The sequence below is a fragment of the Triturus cristatus genome, chromosome 7, assembly GCF_964204655.1.
Source record: "Triturus cristatus chromosome 7, aTriCri1.1, whole genome shotgun sequence".
NCBI lineage: Eukaryota > Metazoa > Chordata > Amphibia > Caudata > Salamandridae > Triturus > Triturus cristatus.
In genome coordinates, this window is record NC_140590.1 from 1,635,544,908 (window position 1) to 1,635,554,295 (window position 9,388).

At 43.9% G+C, this 9,388-nt stretch overlaps 1 pseudogene; it reads right to left on the reverse strand.

The window, feature by feature from the left end:
- Positions 1-6,942: 6,942 nt before the first annotated feature.
- LOC146812595 (kazal-type serine protease inhibitor domain-containing protein 1 pseudogene) lies at positions 6,943-7,542 on the reverse strand (annotated as a pseudogene).
- Positions 7,543-9,388: the final 1,846 nt, after the last annotated feature.

Sequence of the window (9,388 nt, forward strand, 5' to 3'; positions counted from 1 at the left end):
CGACTGAGGGGTCACAGCCTATCTACAAGTCCGTCATCTCAGAGAGCGCCTCAAAGACAAGTCCCCAGTACTCCCCCACCCTCGGGCACTCCCAGGCCAGATGCAGGAACCCAGCTCCCTCTCTTCCACACCTGTCACATTGTGCTGTATCGCGCAGGCCAAAGCGGAGCATCTCTGCCGGGGTGCAATACATACGCTGCAGGAATTTATAGTGGATGATACGTAGCCTGGCACTAGCCGATATTTCCGCGGTTTGGGAGCAACAATATTGCCATTGCTCATCCGTGATGTCCCTATTTAGGTCAGCCTCCCAATGTATTCGCGCCTTGCTATGAGGGATTTCGCCCTCTGCTCGTATCATTCGGTACAAGCTGGACACCAGGTGCCCAGGACTCACGCTCTGTAACATCTGATGCAGTGGCTTCAAAACCTCCGGCTCTCACGGAAAGCTCGGGAAAATGGTCCGTAGACCTTGTCGCAATCGGATATACAAAAATCTATCTAAAGGGGTGGGCTGTGTGGCAGCAAAAAACTGGGCGGGCGTACAAAATGTGCCATTACAAAACAGGTCTCTCCAAGTTTGTCTGCCCAATCTAACACTTAGTTGCCAGAAGCCTGTCTCCTGCAGCAGGGACAGCCGGGGGTGATATGTCAGAGGCAAGGCTGGGGAGTACAGGGTCGACGTCCCCAAGGTCTTCATAATATAGTGCCACACATCCACCGTGCTCGTGATTGTAGTTGGCGCAGTGTGCCGAGAGCCAGAGTGTGAATGCAACATTCCATCAAGGGGAATCGGGTCCGCCAACCAATGCTCAGCCGCTACTTGCGGCATGTATGCTGGCGGGTGTACCCAATAGTAGGCGTAGTGAGCTTGAGCGCAGGCATGATATAGCTCAATATGCGGAATGTCAAATCCCCCATTCACTGCAGGCCTGGAGAGTACCCTCCACTGGATCCGCGGTCTCCTGCCGCCCCAAAATAACCGTATAAGCTCAGAGCGCAATGTTTTAAAAAAGAGCCGGCCCGGATGGTAAGGGAGGTTGAGGAATAAGTATAGGAACTGTGGTAGTACCACCATTTTTATCAATGACGCTCTACCCGCCCTTGACAGGGGCAGAGCAATCCAGCATGTGACATTATCAGTAAGTCGGCTCACGGCAGTGCCGTAATTTAGGCGGACCATTTCCTCTCTATCCCCCGAGACCTGAATCCCGAAATATCTCAAATCCGTGTCACACCAGTCGAGCGGGTAGTACAGTGGGAATTTAGCCGCTGCTGATGTCAAGGGAAAAATCTGCGATTTTTCCCAATTAATTTGGATTCCTGAGAGTTTCCCGAATATTATAAATTCCCGCAATAAGGGATTTAGGTTAGTCTGGGGGTCTCGGACGTATAGAGTCAGATCATCAGCATACATTGAAATCAATATTTGTCGCAGGGGGCATCGAAGCGCTCTATCATTGTGATGCTGCCTCAGTCTGTATGCCAGAGGCTCGATCGCGAGGGCGAACAGCAGGGGAGACAGCGGGCATCCCTGTCTAGTCCCTCTTGTGACGGAGAAGGCAGGTGACATCCGACCATTAACGAGCACCTGAGCCATGGGTCTACGGTATAACAGCTGTATCCATGATACAAATCCCGGGGGGAAACCCATGCGGAGCAAAATACCAAATAGATAATCCCACTCGACAGAGTCAAACGCTTTAGTAGCGTCCAGGAACACCGCAGCCAGTGGTAGGTCAGGCGACACATTCTGTAGAATCGAGCACAGCGTACGAAGATTGTGCGATGTAGCCCTCCCTGGGAAAAATCCCGCCTGATCGGGCAGGACCAGCTTAGCTATGAGGAGGAGGACCCGATTCGCTATGAACAATGAGTGAAAAGTTAGTTTGTCTAAGTGTAGGATTTTTTTTTACACACACACACGCACACACACACACACACACACACACACACCCCTTTGCCCAATGATACAAAGCTGTGTGGTGGAGCTAGACAGACTGTTTGTGCGCCAACACTGGTGGAGAGGGAATCAGCCCCGTATCTTTTTGTAGATATGAGTCTGTCCTGCTCTGGCCCATTAGTGGAACTAAGTGCCGCAACTTTGGTTGCTGCACTGCCCTGTGCTATTTTTCTGTAAACGTGCCTCCATGTGTGATGAGCTAGCCTCATTTAACTAATAGCAACGGAATGTGGTCTGATCTGTATTCTAAGAGAGATAAATGACTGCCAAAGCTGAAGTGTCCACTTCTCTTTATAAATTACATTACTTCTGTGAACAGATACCGCCATCTCTGCCAGACCTAAAAATAATGCAGGGAAGATCAGTAGCTGAAAATAAAGTTTATTGTCAAGGTAACTATTTTCTTTTTAACCAACTCAAAATTCAATTTTTTTTAGAATCTCATGTTATTGTATTTTAAGAAAAACGTATTAAATTATATATTTATATAAAATAAGTTCTAATTGAATCAAGCTCCTTCATTATAGAAAGATAAGCCACATGGTCACTTTTTTGAGGATTTTTAAAAAAGCGTTATTTCTGCTTAAAAAAAAGTAATATGGACAGATGTACTAAGGTTCCCGTTTGCGTTTCCTAAATAGCAACTCTGTAGGAATCGCTATTTAAGAAATGCAAAAGTATATGTACAAAATTTGCGATTCCCTAATAGCGATTCCTACAGATTAGGAATCGCTATTAGGGAATTGCAAATAGGAAATGTCATTGCATTCCCGCCTATGAGTGAAATAGGAAATGTTTTGCATTTCCTAAATTGCAATTTCCTAATAGGAAACCACAATTTAAGAAATGCAAAGCCAAGGGTGCTTCTGGGTTCAAAGCCTACCTGGAGGCACCCCGAATTTCCTAGTGCACATGTAAGTGAACATATGCCCTAGGGGCATATGTGTGCTTCATGTCACAATAAACAAAAAATGCATTTTTAAAGTTTGCACATGGGTCGATGGTAATTCCATTTCCTAAATGCCCAATTGACATTTATGAAATGCTTTGTACATGTGCTTTAGGAATCGCAAATAGGTAATCCCTATTTGCGATTCCTTAATCGCTGTTGCAATTAGTGATTTCTACCATGTAGAAATTGCAAATTTTGACCGGTTTTGGCCCTTTGTACATCTAAAAAGGCCATTTAGCATTTCTTAACAGGCCGAAATAGCGATTTGGCCTGTTAAGAAATGCTAAATAGCTTTGTACACCTGGGCCATAATTCTTTAGCGTAACTGTCTTCTGTTGTCCAAGCCTTATTTACCCTTTGACTTCCATGGGCAATCCAAACGACTCCTCAAACTCACATTTTCGGTACATCATTTACAGTACTAACTGGTTAGAAAACCTACCCAATCAACTATCTCAATAAATGCCTAGCAATTCATCGATAGTCGAACACTAGTTTGATTTTACACACCTCCTTCTAATTAGTATGTCACGCATCTATGTACACAGTGCTACTTATAACTTACATTTTAACTTAACTTACCAAATTACTATAAGTTTTGCGCCTTCATACACCGTGTTCCTACCTCATTTGCCATACTACATTAACTATAACTCATAACTCTCCCATGCAGTGTTCTGAAAAACTATCTCAATTGAGATGTCATAAGTGTTGTTATGAAATCTATGATTTCACATGGTATAGGTGATGTTATATGCAAGAGTGTAACCGGTGCATTGAGAAGGCTCGACTTATAATTATATATATAAAATGTAAGTTATAAGTGACACTGTGTACGTAGGTATATGACTTACAGTAATTAGACGGTAGTGTGCAAATTCAAAATTTAAGTTCTAACGAATTTTAATGTTTGTGTAGTAGAAGTATATTTTTTATGGAAAGAATAACTTTTTCCAAACTATACTCAACTATAACCTTTCTTTTTTTAATGGAATTTCAATGGTTTTTATGTCTTAGTGAAAATGTGTTTCAAATCGTAGTATTGAGTGTTATTTAATAAGGTCTTGTTAATTTGAGTGTCGTACAGTAAAATTAATGAGCGTGTTGAACAGTCAAGTGTCATAGAAAGTAGTATGATATAGTGGAATTGAGTGCAGTGTAGCAAAATATTGTGTGGTAGAGCGGGAAACAGTGTAATAGAGTGCAGTTGGATAGAGTACAGTAGTGTGTTGAACAGTGGAGCTACATAGAGTGGATGATTGGATAGTAGAGTAAGGTGAAGTATCGTACAGTGGAGAATAGTGGAGTAGAATTCAATGGAGTTGCGTAACGTAGTGTGGAGAAAAGTATAATACGGTGTATTAGTGTTCATACAGTAGAGTGGTGTGGAGTTGATTATAGTCGAGTTTTGTAGCGTATAGTAGAGTACACTCATTAATTTGAGTGGTGTCTTGAACAGTAGAGTGGAGTGCTGTGTTGCAGAGTATTCAAAAGTGTTGTATATAGAATTCAATATTAGTGGAAAATATTTAATTATTTTGAAATTATAGATTAATATATTTAACATTTACTATTTTAAACTCTATTTATATTAAAAATCGATATTTTTGTCTATTTTTGGGCGATATTAGTGTCAACAATATTCTGTTCTGATATTCTTGTACTTACCATTATAAGTATAGGATCAGGATATTGTGATAAATTATATTTTTGTCACAATATTTTCGTCAACGATATTATTTACCATGATATTGTGTCAATGATCCGTAGGCAGGTAACAATAAACATAGAAGAGTTTCCAGAGAACAGCATGAAAATGGCAGGATGGGGCAGCTGTTACTAGCAGTGTCAACCTTTAGCCCTATTCCTTTATCCTTGCCTTTTTTTGCTCCAACTCCACACATCTCCATTTGTCTTCCCCCTTAAAAAGAGACTAATCCCGCCAAATGTAATCCCCGCTCTCTCCTTTCCTATATCACACCTTCCATTCATCTTATCATTGTTATCTTATTTCTCTCACCATATGTTCCTCCACCCCATCTCTCTTCGCCTCTACTCCTCCGTCTAGGTGAAATTAAGCCGAGGCTAGCTTTGTTTAAACAGCCACACAGCCATGTGACTTCATGTGTTTAATTTATGAGGAGACCAAATAGAAAATCAATTAGAATCCATTTTAACAGCAGTTCCACACTTAAGGTTTGCAGCTATTTAAAAGGTTTTACATCCACACCTAGAGATGAGTACACTCTGCAACTTTAACTCTGGCTCTGGCCGCGGGAGGGATGGAAGTTTCCTCTCAGAAAATACCAGGTGGGTTTGACAGTAGGGGTGGGCGGAATTTACGAAATTCACTTTAGCAAATTATCGCGAAAATGTTAAAAATCTCTGCAAACACGCGGAAATATCGCGAAGATGCGGAAGTTTTTTTCCCGCCCGTTCGCGGTATTTTCTGCATGGTCGCGGCTCGCCAACTTACCCATGTGGTTGCTCGTGGGCGAGGCCATCTTGTTTTCAGTTGTCTCGCGGTGCATGATCGCGAGAAGAAAGACGTGATTGCGCGACGCATGACGTCACTGCGGGCGCAAACTGTCGCGAGACAGCGCAAATAGCTACCAACAATCCAACATCTCATGGAGAACGCGACCGGATCGGGAAAACTTGTCGGCGAACGTGGGGATTCAGGTAAGGCGATCGCGCGCACGCGAGAATGTATTATTTTACAGCGCGAGCAAGAAACAAATTATCGCTAAGCTGCGGAATGCGGTATTTTGACATTTTCGCGCTTTCCGCGGAACGCGAAAATGTCAAATTATCGCAATTTCCACGACCGGAACGAAATTTTAGCCCAGGCCTATTTGACAGTCAAAGAGTTGAAAGTGGGCTTGCAGAGGGGTCAAATATCTGAGGGTATGTTGGGTGCTGTTTTTGCATGCATGTTATGGCAGGTTAAGCTTGGATAAAGTTCTGCATGTTAAGTATCGGTGCTTAATTCGAGTCAGTGGTTTCTGGTGCTCGGCACCAGCACTTAATTGTCACACCGGCCCTTATAGCGCAAACTCGACCCAAAGGTATTGCAGTGCTTTTCATGAGCACCTGTTAAGGACATATTCATGGCATGGGGACATTAAGAGATTTGTCCACAATGACAGGATGTTGAGCCTATGCTGAGACTCGAACATCGGTCCCCAGCTCCAAAGTTGGCAGCTCTGACCATTACTCCACATCTTCTCCCGACTTCTAGGGTTTCACAGTTAATAGTTGGTTCTAATAGGAGCAATGGGCTGGTGCACGCTGCCTCCTGATGAGAGCCCCAGCACTTATTTCTTCACAAATTAACCACTGATTAGTTTCTATCAGTACTCCTCCACCCAGAAGATTTAATCATGTAACGGATTTTCATCCTTGAATGCTTAAGGGGGCCATCTGGTGAATGATGTCATAACAGAATTCAAAACCCCAGCAGAAATTATCAAACAAAGCAACATTCTAGAATGCCTATAGTTCATTTTGTTAGTGATTCAGAGCCAATCTAATGGGATTGTTCTTTTTTCTTTTCACTGGGTGGTCTCTTTAAGTAATTAGTCTGGTCCCAGGGTTCCTGCGGGTGTCTATGAGCAATTTCACAACCTTTGTGATTCTCCCCTCCCCCGAATATTTCACTTGGTAAATGTGTGTTTTTGATTGTTCCTGGGATTATTAGGTCTCGCCTAGGCAGCGCGCATGCGCTGTCTCTCCGAGACAGCTAGTAATCTATATGCGTGGTGAAACTCTGTCTATTGCTGGGTAATTTCTCGCCGCTTGCCATTCCTTAACTTTTGTATTTTTTTTGTTAGCAGGCTTATTATTGGCTCTTCTGCCGATACATAACTTCCGTTCATTCCGGAAGCAGCACTGCCTAACTTCAGTCTCCTTACGCTTAAACAGCGTAATTGTTTTTAAAAAAAATAGTGCGCATTAACATGCGCGTGCAACCTTACATTATACACATGCACCAAAATGTGCAAATGCTTGTCTTCTTTGCGTGCATCTAATTGAATTTGCATATGTTCCCATAAGTCTTGCCGTTGGAGCCGCAGACAGCCCCTTGAAATGTGCACGTGCACTGGGGGTCGGGACTTCTGATTAGGGGTGGGCGGAATTTGCGTAATCGCGTTACGCAAATCTCCGCGAAACGGTAAAAAATCTCCGCAAACACGCAGAAATTCCGCGAACACGCGGAATTGCTTGTTCGCGGTGCTTTTTTCCTGTTCACAATCCCTGTTTGCGTGCTCGGGGAGAAATATCTCGCCAACACGCATTTTGAGAACGCGAACAAGCAAAAATTTCGTGAAGTCGCGGAAAGCGGAATTCCGGGCAATTTCGCGGTCTCCGCAGAACGCGAAATTACCCAAATTCCGCAAATTCCGCGAACGGAACGGAATTTACCGCCCAGGCCTACTTCTGATTCGTTGTCGTCCACATGCAGCCGGCACTCCAGGTGCTCGCCACACTTGCCGTAGAAGAGGTTGGTGATGTCCAGGTCACAGATCTGCCCTTCCACATTGCCACACTCAGGGCAGCAACCACACTCGTCTAACACCGCCCCAGCCAGGCACCCGGTGGGCATGGGCAAAGTTCCTGGGCGCATTCTCCACAGCTGCCCCCTGCCCGCAGTAGCCTTAGCCAGCCCCTGTGCTGGAAGGCGGGGATGCCCTGAGAGCTGTGCAGGACGATTACCACTGCTTTTAGGAGGTGCAGTTAAGTGGTGAATTTGGCCCACTGTGAATGGTAAAATGAACGTGCACCGCAGTGTCTGCAAACTCCGGTGTGCGGCATGAAGCACCCCTCCTCCACGCCTCCCGTCTCACTCCACGTTTTACCTCGGCCTCCCGTCTCTCTCCACCTCGAACCTTCATTTCTGCCACTGCGCTTTGTTTTATTCCCCCACCTCCCTCGAGTTGCACTGTTTCTTTAAGTTTCAATTTTCTTTCACGGGAAGCATGAGGCATTGTATCCCTTCATACTCCCCCTTCCTAAGCTTGGTGCGGGCTTCAGAGGCCTCAGAGAGGTAAAAGGGGGTCTATGTACCTTTCTTATTTTCTACATGAGCCTGCTTCCATGTAGCTCCCACACACGCCCCATCAATGCCATGCGCCCTCATTGTGAGTTAGTGTTGGTTTATGTTTTTATACAATGCAACCCTGCTCCGTTCCATGGACCTTGCTCCACCCCATATCAAAACAGGGGGAGTATGTAAGGCTTGCCCACCAACCATCTTTCTTTGCCTTTTTATCTAGTCCTGCCGGACGCCCAACCCGCCGCCCATGCCATCAGTCACATTTACCTTCTACCATTAATCCCCAAGAAAAATAAAATACCGGTAAAAAAAAACAGAGCGTCAGTTATTCCCCATTCTGCGGGAATTAACTTGTAACTGCATTTACTTGTGAAGTATTATGGTATTATTCCAGTGTTTACGGGTGCACAGTTACCAACCCGCTATCACCATCACCTTCTAAAGAGCGGCTTTACTGGGAAGGAAGGGAATGCTCTTCTGCAGTCCCTTTCCTAATTAAAATTTTTCTAACTTTCGCAGCATTGTCTACCCTAGTTTTGAAATAAAGATGGACAGTTCAAATAAAATGCAATCGAACCATAACGGGGTCATTGAAGTACTTGCAGTAAAGAGTGAAACCACAGCACGCCGCATGCCTTACCACATTATTTCAGTTTTGGGAACATCTGCCGCAGCTTCTGATTCAGGTTTCACTACTATTATAAAAACAAGCATTTGCAATGCAATAGGCCTCGCATGTAGGCGAGTTTAAGCTATTGGCATTGTAAATGACAATGCCTTTTATTTATGTTTTAAAAAACACAATATAAATAAAAGGCATTGTGATTTACAATGCCAATAGCTCAAACTCGCGTAAATGCGAGACCTATTGCATTGCAAATGCTTGTTGTTGACTGCATTGTCTCTCAGGTCTGCCAGAGCCTTCTCAAAGATGTGTTGTTCACTGTCTTTCAGGGCCCCTTATATAACAAAGACTTCCAGGGCTCCTTGTGTAGCAAAGTTTTGAGGGGGCCTTGGGCAACAAAGGACAGACTTGACATGCTGTTACTGGTCAGGTAGTTGATATTTATAGATATTACATGAACCATTTAATTTTGAGCATACACTGGGTGGCAACCTGGTTATTTATGTGTCAGTCATGTTATGGAAAAGTTAAACAGAGTGCATCCTCCATGAAGAATGTCATATCATTTGTACTTTTGTCTCACAGAGGAACTCTAATTAAAGAATTCAAAATGACAATCACCCCTCCAAGTAAGATCCATCTATGTTAACCATCTGGAAGGGGATGCCATGCGGGTGGATCGTGAGATGGCCATGATCAGAGGACTGTGAACTGGTTGTTGAATGTTAGGGAGTACCTTGTCCGAGCATTAGAAACTTATAAAAAAGAAAACATGGCTGACATGCTCTTTTG